The sequence below is a fragment of the Peromyscus eremicus genome, chromosome 6 (genome assembly GCF_949786415.1).
Source record: "Peromyscus eremicus chromosome 6, PerEre_H2_v1, whole genome shotgun sequence".
NCBI classification, from domain to species: domain Eukaryota; kingdom Metazoa; phylum Chordata; class Mammalia; order Rodentia; family Cricetidae; genus Peromyscus; species Peromyscus eremicus.
In genome coordinates, this window is record NC_081421.1 from 84,044,986 (window position 1) to 84,059,053 (window position 14,068).

A 14,068-nucleotide genomic window follows, 5' to 3' on the forward strand; every position below is an offset into this window, starting at 1 on the left:
CATTTGCACTCGTGTACACACACACACACACACACACACACACACACACACACACACTTAAAAGAAGTAAAAATAAATAAATATTTAAAGCAAAATTTCTCACCTAATGATACTTATAAGGAAATTAACTCACTATTATAAAAACTATGTAAGAAAATCCCACAACAGGCAACATAGCAAATGGGAAGAATTCAAAGATGTCCCTTGAAGATTTGCCTAGGGAAAAGAGAAAGACAGCTCTACCATTATCATTCCTATTGAATGTATTATTGTAAGTTTCAGTCAGAGCAGTTGAGCAAGAAAAGAACAAATAAGCATGAAGGTTAGGAAAGAAGAAATTGAAACAAACCTATTTAATAGAATATAACATAAAGAAAATTACAAAGACTCCACAAAAACTGTTAAAAGTAATATGTTTATAAAGAATATAAAATAGGCACACAAAAACACACAGTGTTTTTATAGTGTATAAGAAAGAAATTGAAAATGATACAAAAATTGCAACAATATTCCAGACTTCTAGGCTGTAATGAAGAATATTGTTCAAATACCAATCATATCTTAAGTGACATCTAGAGTCAAAACTATGTCACTGAACATCAATGAAATTATTTACAGAAATGTAAATTATAGTAATATGAACATTTTTTCCCAAATCATAAAAGACCAAAGCATACACAGCAATTTTGAACAAAAATAATAAAGCTAGAAGCATCACACTGCTATGCTAAATCTATGCCACAGAGAAAGTAATCAGAACAGCATGGGATAGCATGAAAAACAGATGCCTAGAACAATGGAAAAAGATGGAGAGCATAAGAAAATTATCCATTCATTTAGAGATATCTGACTTTTGACAAAGCTTACAAAACCATAGTGGAGAAGTAAGTTCTCTACAACAATTTTTATTGGGAAAATTGGATACTTACCTGTTGTTAGATCAACTTAGATTTCATCTCTGATGATATACAAATCAATTATAATATTATGAAACTTTAAATATTAAGACCAGAAACTAAAAATCTTATAGAAGAGGACAGAAAGAAAACACCACATATTAGTCTGGGCAGTGGTCTTTTGAAATGATGATAAAAGCACACACATTTTAAAAATAAAGATTAATTGTATTACTACAAACAAAAAGGCTTTATCACAGCCAAGGAAGAAATCAAAATAGTGAAGATACCAGAAAAAAAAATGGGTAAAACTATTTACTAACTAAGCATCTTGTAAAAGATTAATTACCAAAATTTGTATGGACATTAGAAGCTCAAAGGCTAAAAACCAAATATTCCAATAGGGAATAAAGGAGGAAAAACAAAAACAAGTGGTTGAATATGATGAAAGCACATTCAACTGACCAAGAGCTTATGAAAACACACTCAGCATTAGGGAAATGCAGATAAAAATCATGGTAAAATATCACCTCACTCCTAAAAGAGATGTTTTTTTTAAAAAAAAAAAAGACAGGAGATGCTTGACTGGATCTCTGCATCTGCTTCCATCAATTACTGGATGAAGGCTCTATGATGACAGTTAAGGTATTCACCAATCTAATTATGGGGGAGGCTAGTAGAGGCACCCTCTCCACTATTGCTAGTAGTCTAAGCTGGGGTCATCCTTATGAAATACTGGGAATTTCCCTAGCCCCAGATTTCTCCCTAACCCCACAGTGTCTTTCTCTATCAAGATATCTCTTTCATTGCTCTCTTACTCTGTCTCTCCCCCAGCTGGACCATCCCATTCCCCGATGTTCTCATTCCCCATCCCCTCCCCTCTATTGTTCCCCCTTACTTCCAGTTTACTCATGATTTCTCATCTATTTCTCCTTCACCAGGCCAAGCTCCAGGAGTCCAGTCAAAGAGAGGAAGAGGGATTATATGAGCAAGGGGCGGTGGGGAGGTGCAGTCGAGATCATGACGAGGAAACCTACAGAGATAACTGAACCAAGATTGTAGGAACTCACATACTTTAGACCCACAGCTGTGGAGCTTGTTTGGGGCCAGACTAGGCCCTCTGCATATGGGAGATAGTTGTGTAGCTTGACCTATTTGAGAGGCCTCTGGCAGTGGGATCAGGATCTAACTTTGGTACATGAGCTTGCTTTCTGGAGCCCATTACCTACGGTGGGATGCCTTGCTCAGTCTTGATGGAGCGGGGAGGGACTTGGTTTGGCTTCAACTGAATATACCAGGCTTTGCTGACTCCTGTGGGAGGCCTTACCCTACTGGGGGAGGGTCTGGGAGGTGGGTCATTGGTGGGGAAGGCTGGGGGAGAGCTGGAAGAGGGGAGAGGGGAATCTGTGGTTGATACATAAAATGAATAAAAAAATTCTTAAAGAAAAAAAAGACAGGAGATGATGTTGTTAATATTATGAAGAGCATTGAATCTGTAGATTGCTTTTGGTAAGATTGCCATTTTTACTATGTTAGTCCTGCCTATCCATGAGCATGGGAGATCTTTCCATTTTCTGACATCTTCTTCAATTTCTTTTTTCAGGGACTTAAAGTTCTTGTCATATAGGTCCTTCACTTGCTTGGTTAGTATTACCCCAAGGTACTTTATGTCATTTGTGGCTATAGTAAAGGGTGATGTATCTTTGATTTCCTTCTCCACTTCTTTGTCCATTGTATATAGGAGGGCTACTGATTTTTTTGAATTGATCTTGTATCCTGCTATGTTGCTGAAGGTGTTTATAAGCTGTATCAGTTCCTTGGTGGAATCTTTGGGGTTGCTCAAGTATACTATCATGTCATCTGCAAATAGGGAAAGCTTGACTTCTTCCTTTCCAATTTGTATCCCCTTAATCTCCTTATGTTGTCTTATTGCTCTGGCTAGAACTTCAAGTACTATATTGAATAAGAATGGGGAGAGCGGACAGCCTTGCCTCGTTTTTGATTTTAGTGGAATTGCTTTGAGTTTCTCTCCATTTAATTTGATGTTGGCTGTTGGCTTGCTGTAAATTGCCTTTATTATGTTTAGGTATGTTCCCTGTATTCCTGATCGCTCCAAGACCTTTATCATGAAGGGGTGTTGGATTTTGTCAAATGCTTTCTCAGCATCTAGTGAGATGATCCTGTGGTTTTTTTCTTTGAGTTTGTTTATATGGTGTATTACATTGATAGACTTTCGTACGTTGAACCATCCTTGCATCCCTGGAATGAATCCTACTTGGTCATGGTGAATAATTGTTTTGATGTGTTCTTAGAGTCTGTTTGCCTTGTTGACTGTATCCTTTGCTCTACAAAAGCTTCTCAGTTTCAAGAGGTCCCATTGATTGATTGTTTCTCTCAGTGTCTGTGCTACTGGTGTTCTATTTAGGAAGTGGTCTCCTATGCCAATGCGTTCAAGACTACTTCCTACTTTCTCTTCTAGCAGGTTCAGAGTAGCTGGATTTATGTTGAGGTCTTTGAGTATTTTTGCATCAATGTTCATGAGGGAGATCTGTCTGTAGTTCTCTTTCTTTGTTGTATCCTTGTTTGGTTTAGGAATCAGGGTAATTGTAGCCTCATAGAAGGAGTTTTGTAATGTTCCTTCTGTTTCTATTGTGTGGAACAATTTAAAGCAATCCACAGATTCAATGTAATCCCCATCAAAATACCAACACAATTCTTCACAGACCTGGAAAGAATAATACTCAACTTCATATGGAAAAACAAAAAAACCCAGGATAGCCAAAAGAATCCTGTACAATAACACAACCTCTGGAGGCATCACGATCCCTGACTTCAAGCTGTACTATAGAGCTACAGTAATAAAAACAGCTTGGTACTGGCATAAAAACCAACATGTGGACCAATGGAATCGAATTGAAGACCCTGACATTAATCCACACACCTATGAACAAATAATTTTTGACAAAGAAGCCAAAAGTGCACAATGGAAAAAAGAAAGCATCTTCAACAAATGGTGCTGGCAAAACTGGATATCAACATGTAGAAGGCTGCAAATAGATCCATATCTATCACCGTGCACAAAACTTAAGTCCAAGTGGATCAAGGACCTCAACATAAATCCAGCTACTCTGAACCTGCTAGAAGAGAAAGTAGGAAGTAGTCTTGAATGCATTGGCATAGAAGATCACTTCCTAAATAGAACACCAGTAGCACAGACACTGAGAGAAACAATCAATCAATGGGACCTCTTGAAACTAAGAAGCTTTTGTAAGCAAAGGATATGGTCAACAAGGCAAAGCGACAGCCTACAGAATGGGAAAAGATCTTCACCAACCCCACATCTGATAGAGGACTGATATCCAGAATATATAAGAAACTCAAGACATTAGACATCAAAATGCCCAACAGTCCAATTAAGAAATGGGCTATAGAACTAAAGAGAGAATTCTCAACAGAGGAAACTCAAATGGCTGAAAGACATTTAAGGAATTGCTCAACATCCCTAATCATCAGGGAAATGCAAATCAAAACAACTCTGAGATACCACCTTACGCCTGTCAGAATGGCTAAGATAAAAAACACTGAAGACACCTTATGCTGGAGAGGATGTGGAGCTAGGGGAACTCTCCTCCACTGCTGGTGGGAATGCAAGCTTGTACAACCACTTTTGAAATCAATATGGCACTTTCTTAGAAAACTGGGAATCCATCTCCCCCAAGATCCAGCTATACCACTCTTGGGCATATACCCAAGGAATGCTCAACCACACCACAAGAGCACTTGTTCAGCTATGTTCATATCAGCATTGTTTGTAATAGCCAGAACATGGAAACAACCTAGGTGCCCTTCAACTGAAGAATGGATAAACAAAATGTGGTACATATACACAATGGAATACTACTCAGCAGAGAAAAACAATGACATCATGAGGTTTGCAGACAAATGGATGGATCTAGAAAAAAATCACCCTGAGTGAGGTAACCCAGACTCAGACAGACAAACATGATATGTACTCACTCATAGCAGGATACTAGATGTGGAAAAAGGATGTCTGTACTGCTACTCACATCACCAGCTTGGGGGAGCGGGAGATCCCAGCTGGATCAACAACAGAGAGGGAGAACAAAGAATAGGAGACCATGGTAAATGAAGACCACATGAGAATAGGAAGAAGCAAAGTGCTAGAGAGGCCCACAGAAATCCACAACGATAGCCCCACAACAGACTGCTGGCAATGGTCGAGAGACAGTCCGAACTGCCCTACTCTGGTGATGGGATGTCTAAACACCCTAATTGTTGTGTTAGAAACCTCATCCAACTACTGAGGGATCTGGATGCAGAGATCCATGACTAGGCCCCGGGTGGATCTCTGGGAGTCCAATTAGCGAGAATGAGGAGGGTTTATATGAGAGAGAATTGTTGAGACCAAGGTTGGATAAAGCACAGGGACAAATAGCCAAACGAACGGAAACACATGAAATATGAACCAATGGCTGAGGGGTCACCAACTGGATCAGGCCCTCTGAGTGGGTGAGACAGTTGATTGGCCTGATCTGTTTGGGAGGCATCCAGGCAGTGGAACCAGGTCCTGTGCTTATTGCATGAGTCGGCTGTTTGAAACCTGGGGCCTATGCAGGATTGCTTGGCTCGGCCTGGGAGGAGGGGACTGGAACTACCTGGACTGAGTCTACCAGGTTGATCTCAGTCTGTGGGGAAGGCTTTGTCCTGGAGGAGATGGCAATGGGGGGTGAACTGGGGGGAAGGTGAGGGGGGCAGGAGCGGGGAGAACAAGGGAATCGGTGGCTGATATGTAGAACTGAATTGTATTGCAAAATAAAAAGTAAAAAAAAAATATTATGAAGAACAGGGAGTATTTCTGAGCTGTTATTAAGACTGTAAATGAGTAAATTATTAAGGACAACAATGGGAAGATTCATCAAAACTAAAAATGTATCCAAAGGATGATCCATCATACCACAGGGACACTTGCTCAATTATATTCCTAGCAGCTTTATTTGTAATAGCCAGAACCTGAAAACAACCTAGATGTCCCTCAACCAAAGAATAGATAAAGACAATGTGGTACATTTACACAATGGAGCATTACTCAGCTGTCAAAAATAATGACATCATGAAATTTTCAGGCAAGTGGATGGAACTAGAAAAAATCATCTTGAGTGAGGTATCCTAAACCCAGAAAGACAAACATGGTATGTACTCACTCATAAGTGGATATTAGTTGTTAAATAAAGGATAACCAGGCTATAAGCCACAGACTAAGAAATACTAGGCAACAAGGAGGATTTGAGTGTGGACAACAGGATCTCCCTGGGAAGGAGAAATAGAAGAGATTTTGTGAGTGCACTGAGGGCAGGTGGGGATGGAAAATGAGCAACCAGGTTGTGGGGGGAGTAGGAGAGTACTGAAAGAGACTACTGGAAAGTGGGGACATATTGGGTTCAGGTAAAAACCTGGAATAAGGAAACTTCCTAGGAATGTACAATGATTACTCCAGCTAAGACACCTACCAATAGCAGATATATAGTTTGAACTGGCCCTCCCCTGTGACCAGGCAAAACTTCAAGTGGAGAGAGTAGGACACCAACCCAACCACATAACCTTCGACCTACACTCTGTCCTGCCTATGTTATGTGCTGGAGTAAGGGAGGCCTAGAGATTGATGGAGTTGCCAACCAATGACTGGTCTAGCCTAAAACCCATGCCAGGAGAGTAAGCCCAGTCCTGACACTGCCTGGTGCATCATAACCCACAGGCTGGATGAGTCAGAGACCTAGGATAGAACCAAAAATGACTAGAAGGAAAAAATGTCAATGTAATGCTGCCTAATGATATTTTGCTATACTAATAAGATTGATGCCTAGCCCAATTGTCATCAGAGAGGCTTCATCCATCAAGAGATGGAAACAGATGTAGATATATGGCCAAACATTAGGATTAGGCAGAGCTGTGGAATCCTGTAGAAGAGAGGGAGAAAGGATAGCAGGAGTAAGATGGGTCAAGGACACCACAAAAATCTACAGAATCAACTTATCTGGGTGCTTAGGGGCTCACAGAAACTGAACTGACAACTGGTGAGCCAGCATAGGATGACTAGGTACTAGGCATATCTGTTACAGTTGTGTAGCTTGGTATCCTCTCGTGGGATTCCTAACAGTAGTAGCAGGGGCTGTCTCTGACTCTTTTGTGAGCTTTTGGGACCATACTCCTCATACTGGGTCACATTGTCCAGTCTTAATACATGGACAGATGTTTAATCTTACTGCCAGTTGATATGCCATGTTTTGTTGATATCCATGGAGGACCTGTCCTGAGAAGTGTATTGGGGCATGGGAACAAAGAGGGGTATGGTAGGGACTAGGAAGAGAGAAGGGATGGGAACCTGTAGCCAGGATGAAAAATAAATAAACAATTATTAAATAATTAAAAATGTAGTTACCATATAATCTACCCACACTATGACTATGTATGTATCAGTACAAATGAAATTAACATATGGAACACACAACAATACTCATGTTTATCACTGCACTAGTCACAGCACCTAACATCTGGCATCAATACTGAGCACATGAAGAAAATGTGTGCATATGTGAAATAGAATACTATTAAGAGACACACGAGAGGTAAAAGAGGTAATCTTGTCATTCACCATTTGTTTCATTTCTTATATTTTTGAGCTTATGTCTCAAGATTAAATGCCATTTAAACTATGGTCTACCATGCTTTTTATGTTATTTTTTGCTTCATCACTCTGTACTCTATTTCATAGATCATAGTCAGGACAAAAAACATTAGCCCCTGAATTTTCTGTGTTGTCTTTGTTTACATTATTAGTTAAAAGTCTATCAATAGAGTGTTTACTAACACTGGGAAATGGACTTCTTTTCAGTGATAGTGCACAGCTGTTACTGATTTGACATGGAAAGTCCTACTGAACTTCATGTGTTGGGGCCTGGTTACCAGCTGGTGGGGTCTTACAAAGTGTTTATATTCCACAGGTTCAGACCTAATAAATTAATATAGATTTGATAGGATAAAAGGGTAAATTATTGAACCTACTTTTAAAGAGCAACAACTTGATTAAAATGTTTTACATTGCTATGGGTTTTAGTTTATTGATACAAATTTAAAGTTAATTTTGTTATATTATATATATATATATATATATATATATATATATACTCACATTTAAGGTATTATGTTTATATAACTCATTTAAATTGTAATGGATAATTAAGAAATACTGATTAATAATTAGTCTTCTATCATAGTCAAACTTATAGTCATGTTAGTTAAGTTTTCTAGGTATACATAGATGTATTTCAATTAGGTAGGTAATCTTCAAATACTTCAAAGACTTGAAGAATATGGCATTTAAAATGTTTTAAAAACTTAAACTTTTCTGGACATTGAGAGTTGTCTGCTCTTGACAACACCAATCTACTTCAGAGAAGTTGATGGACATTATAGAAGCTCCATATGGAATTTGTTTCTTTATGGCAACAGTTAGCCATTTGAGCAAGAAACTGTTCTTGCCTGGACTGCTTGACAAAATATTGTATCGCCGGGAGGTGTTGGCGCACGCCTTTAATCCCAGCACTGGGGAGGCAGAGGTAGGCAGATCTCTGTGAGTTCAAGGCCAGCCTGGTCTCCAAAGCGAGTTCCAGGAAAGGCACAAAGCTACACAGAGAAACCCTGTCTCGGAAAAAAAAATATTGTATCAACTGGATATGTAACACCCATAGAAAAATGAGCACTTAATTTTGCCAAAACAAGGCAAGATGGTCCTTCATGTTTCTGCTTCACAGAGGAGACTGCCAGACATCCTACAGGACACAGAGAGAAGCAACTGAAACTCTAGACCTATAGGCTGAAGATGTATGCCCCCAACGTTATAGAGGAACTTTGGATGACTGTCCTGGCAGGCAGCTGATACTGTCTTCCATAATTCTGGAAGTTGCTTACAATGCATTTCCTATTTACTTAGATAATATTATATCCATCTGAGGTCTTTGTTGTAGTTGAAGGCTAGATAGTTATAATTGTCCTTGGTTATGATAAAAGATAAATTCGATATGAACCTTAGACTCACAAATACAGTATAGATAGAATATTTTCTTTAATTTTGCCAAATCCAAATAGACTAGATATTATAACTGTAATTCTTGCTTGATAACTGTTTTATCATATGCAATTTTACAATGTTAAAGTTCAAACCTTGCTTTTTGATTAGACAGAAAAGGTGAAGTGCTGTGGGATGTCATTCTGTATGCTGTGAATATGTGTTGCTTTTGATCAGTTGATAAATAAAATGCCGATTGGCCAGTAGTCAGGAAGGAAGTGTAGGTGAGGTGAGCAGACTAAGGAGAATTCTGGGAAGAGGAAGGGCTGAGTTAGGGATCATCAGCCAGACATAGAGAAAGCAAGATGTCAAGGCAGAACTGAGAAAAGGTACCAAGCCATGTGACTAAATATAGATAAAAATTGTGGGTTAATTCAAGCATGAGAGCTAGTCAGTAATAAGCCTGAGCTAATGGCCAAGCAGTTATAAGTAATATAAGCTTATGAGTGATTTTTTAATAAGTGGGTCATGGGACTGTGGGGGTTTGTTGAGACCAGAGAAACCTGACTACAATAAACAGTTACACCCTTTAAAAGATTTATAATATAGGGCTGGAAATTTAGCTCAGTGGTAGAGCGTTTGCCTAGCAAGCACAAGGCACTGGGTTCAGTCCTCAGCTCTGAAAAAAAAAAGATTTATAATATGAGGGCAATCTTGGGAGTTGGTTAAATGTGAGGTATAAGCAATTGAAGGAATGCTGCACTGGAGGCTTGTACTGGGTCAGGTCAGGTATATCATCCCTAATTCTGTCCTATTGATGGTTTCTCTGTTTTCGGTCCAATACGCTGCTACCTGGTCTGTTCCACTATTCTTTCCTGGCTGTGATCGACTCACAGATCCAAATCCAGGTATCAAAATCATTATTTTATTCCTTAAGTGGTTTGGTCAAGTATTTGGTCACAGACCTGTCAAAAGTAACTAATACAACCATAGAAAACATAATTGTATATTTGATTTACTATATTATTTCCTATTTATGTTTAATGTATTTTAAATTCTATATAGCATGTTTAAAACAATATAAAATGCTATATGTGTTTTTACATCTTATGTGATTTCTTCACATAATGAAAACTGTGTTTTTTTATGTTTTGCCTTTTTGATATACTATTTGATTGAGAATGCTGTTAATGACTGTTTATATGTCAATAAATAGCAAATAAGAACCTATTGATTATCCTTCCAAATACATTTTGAATTTACTTTATTGAATAATTCAATAAAGAAGTTGAAAACTATCCTGATGAAATTGCAACTGAGTGTCAAATGAATGACAAGAGTCAGATTTATGTCAAGTGGGAAAACTATATTATTTTCTTTGTATCGAGAAGTCTCTTTCACCATAAAACAAATCCATAACTAATAATCATCAAGGCTTAATTCATTTTCATTCATTATAACATCCATAAAGTATATTTCTCATAGTTTATAGCTTATTTCACCTGGGATACTTTTAGTGAATGCTTTACTATCATATTATTCAATAGGAAATCATTTATTACTTTGAACATTTTTCAATAACGAAAATATTCATGAATCTTCTTATTAGAAAACAAAATTCTGGTGGTGACCTTGGCCTCAGTGCTGAAATTTCTCTGGAGAACACAACTTAGAATGATTGTTTATAAGACTTAATCACTTATCATTTCACAAGAAAAATGCCTTGTAATTGGGGGAAAAAAGTCTTTGATTGTTCTCCAGTATGAATTTTGGAATGATTTCTTCAATTGTTTTTTCTGTAGTCATTGTTGAATCCTTGCTGTTTACTAAAGCAAAATCATGGCACAATGTTACACATACATATAAATCATTATGCTATTTTGACAGCCTCTCACGCAGATTTCAGTATATTTTTAATTCCACATGTTTGAATTATTGTCAAGAACTTCAACTACAAAGCATTCCCCTTTTAAAGTAGCTGGGAGGAAAATTTACCCCATGTGTCAGTTTGTATTTAAGTTAGTCATAAGTAGGTCCCTGTGTAGTACCAATCTTAAAAGGTCTTATTAAATAAAAACAAACCTGGGAGCCAGATATTGGGGTGAACGCTGAAAGATCAGAGAGACATAACAAGCCACAGCTAATCTCACTTTGCCAATTCCTCAGTTGATCTTGTTTCCTCAAACTGGAAGCCTTTGTGTCCTCATCCAAATGGATCTCAGCTGAACTGCTGCGAAAAGCCTAAAAGCTTAAAACGTTCTAGTTCCTGGTCCTTACATTTTATATGCCTTTCTGCTGCCTGCCATCACTTCCTGGGATTAAAGGCATGTGTCACCATGCCTGGCTGTTTCCAGTGTGGCTTTGAACTCACAGAGATACAGACAGTGCTCTGCCTCCAGAATGCTAGGATTAAAGGCATGTGCTACCACTGCCTAAACCTATGTTTAATATAGTTGCTGTTTTGTTCTCTGAACCCCAGATAAGTTTATTGAGGTACACAATATGTCAACCACATTTCCCCATTTTTTAGTTCAAATTACAAAAGTTACAACAAATATAAGAAAAAGTATATGCAATAAGTATAATAACTATGTACAATATATACAAGCAATAAATACATCATGGTGAGTTGAGGTTAGCTGTGGCTTGTTCTGCTTCTCTCTTCTTTCAGAACTCACCCCAATATCTTGCTCCCGAGTTTTTATTAATAAGACCTTTTAAGATTTGTGTTACATCCCTGAACAGTCTTCAGGTCACTATTCAACATCCTATAATTGAATTTTAGCATTAATTCACAGTATAAGATGACTATTTTTGCTGTTTAATAGTCTACAAATATTTAATGTTACATTCCAGAAAGTGTGTTTTGAACAGTGCAGAAGCTTTAACGTTAAGATGACCACATTTTGGTAATCTAAAAATTCTGCATATTAACATTCATTAACTGAATGTTATATGAGAATTATTCCATTGAATGTATCTAAATTATTTGTCAGTAAAGATAATTTTTCTCCAAATACATTTTGAAAAGAACAGACAATTCCAACATTAGCTATGATACCTTCCGGTAATATTCAACCTGTGCCCCTTGGCTTTGAATGACTAGGGTTAATTTTGAATGTAGCCCAATATGTGATGATAAAATTATATGAATGTGCGATTTTCTTTGGGGAATTCAATTGTGCATTTATAAAGCCTGCCTTCTGTAGATGACATATCTTACTGCGATGTTAAAAGGTGGATGCACCTGGAAGACATAACTGTGTGCATTATAGGATGGAATCAGGAATGAGTTAGATATACACCATTCCACACCCCCAAATCCATTAGTTTTATTTATTCAAATTCAATTGTTTTATTTCAATAGCTTAATTAACTAACATCATTTGAAATTATTGAACATGAAGTTAATTAAAATCTGTACAATATTAGAACAGACAACAAAGCCATGTGTAAATAAACACAAGGGGGTAAAAGGTCTAGGGAGGAGAACGGGGAGGGAAAGTTGAGGTATGGATGTAAAATAAATAAATGAATTTTTAAGAAGTTTTGGAGTGAAGGATATTGGGAAAATAATAATGGCTTTTTAAGAGATCATGCATTTATTTCAAGATAGTTAATTTGTGGTGAATGCTTATAGCTCTATGACACTTTTCCTCATTTTTTTCTGGTTCTCTAGTATGGGACTTATCAGTCTTCATAGTCTAGTATGCTGGTTCTAATATTAATACTGGTCTTCCATATAATAGGTTTAAAGAATCCAACACTTATCTATATAAATTAAAATAATGGACCAACAAAAGTTTTCAGATGATAATACTGCACTTTTTTTAGAAATTTGTGGCAGAGAATTGAAATGAAAAGCATGGTTAAATATTTGGCCCTGTATGATGAGAAACAATGAAAACAGGAATGACCCCAGAGGTGCCTAGAACACAAACTAGAAACAGGGAGAGAGAAGAAAACCTTAGGCATACTTAACTAAATGTTTAATGATAAATTAAGATCATCATAAATAAAAGAGTGTAAAATGGTTTGGATTGACTTACTCCTGTGAATAACACCTCTGAATTTCTAAAGATAATAGCTAGTAGCCCATCTAAAATGGGGAGCATGACAAATGGCTAAAGAGAAAATAAGAGAATCACAAGAGGGGGCTAATAAAATCACAGTATTGACAAGGTATCTGGGATGAGAAACATGTTTGGAAATTAATTATGGGTATGATTTTAATACTTGCTCCTGATTAGAAAATCTTAAAAGTAAGACGATGTTTGGATAGAATGTTCCACAAGAAATATCTGCCCAAATTTATCTCCAAGATTAGAATTTTAAAACATCAGCATATCCCAACTCGAAGGATAAGGAAAAAAGACAAGAATGCTTCTGTGGTACAAGCTGTACATCTTCTCTAATATTATCTTGATATTTATCTGGAAAAAAAAGACTACTCCAAAAGTAAACAAAGAGCTACACAGAGAAATAAACTAAATAGCTATCCTAAGACCTGCACAACCTTAGCTCAAGGTAAGGTTCCTTTCTATTGGTAAATGACTGTTTCCCATCTTAGGATCCTGAAGCATTTGTGTGGTTTTTTCAGTCATTTCTCTTATACCTAGTGAACACAGCAGATATGCTTTTAGTATTTCACCTATGTGTATTCTACAAGTATCTATACACATTCAATAACAATTAGTGAAAAAAGAGGCCATTAATTTGAAGATGAGGGAAGTCTGAGTATATAGGAGGTGTTAGAAGAAGAAAAAGGAAAGGGAGAAAGGTAGTAATTAAATAATAATATCAAAGTTTACAACAAAAGTATCATTTAAATAGACGCATGATCCATTGTCCAAAGTATTAAACAAAAAGTTACAGGAATTTTCTTTTAAAACTATTATTTTAATATTTATCATATATAATAAGAAAAAGTATATGTTTGATATATTTTCATTAAGATCTAAATGTCAGGGTAAGACATAACCATTCTTGATTTTTTTTTAAATGTTTTTATTTTATTTTGCAATACAATTCAGTTCTACATATCAGCCACGGATTCCCTTGTTCTCCCCCCTCCAACCCCCCTCACCTT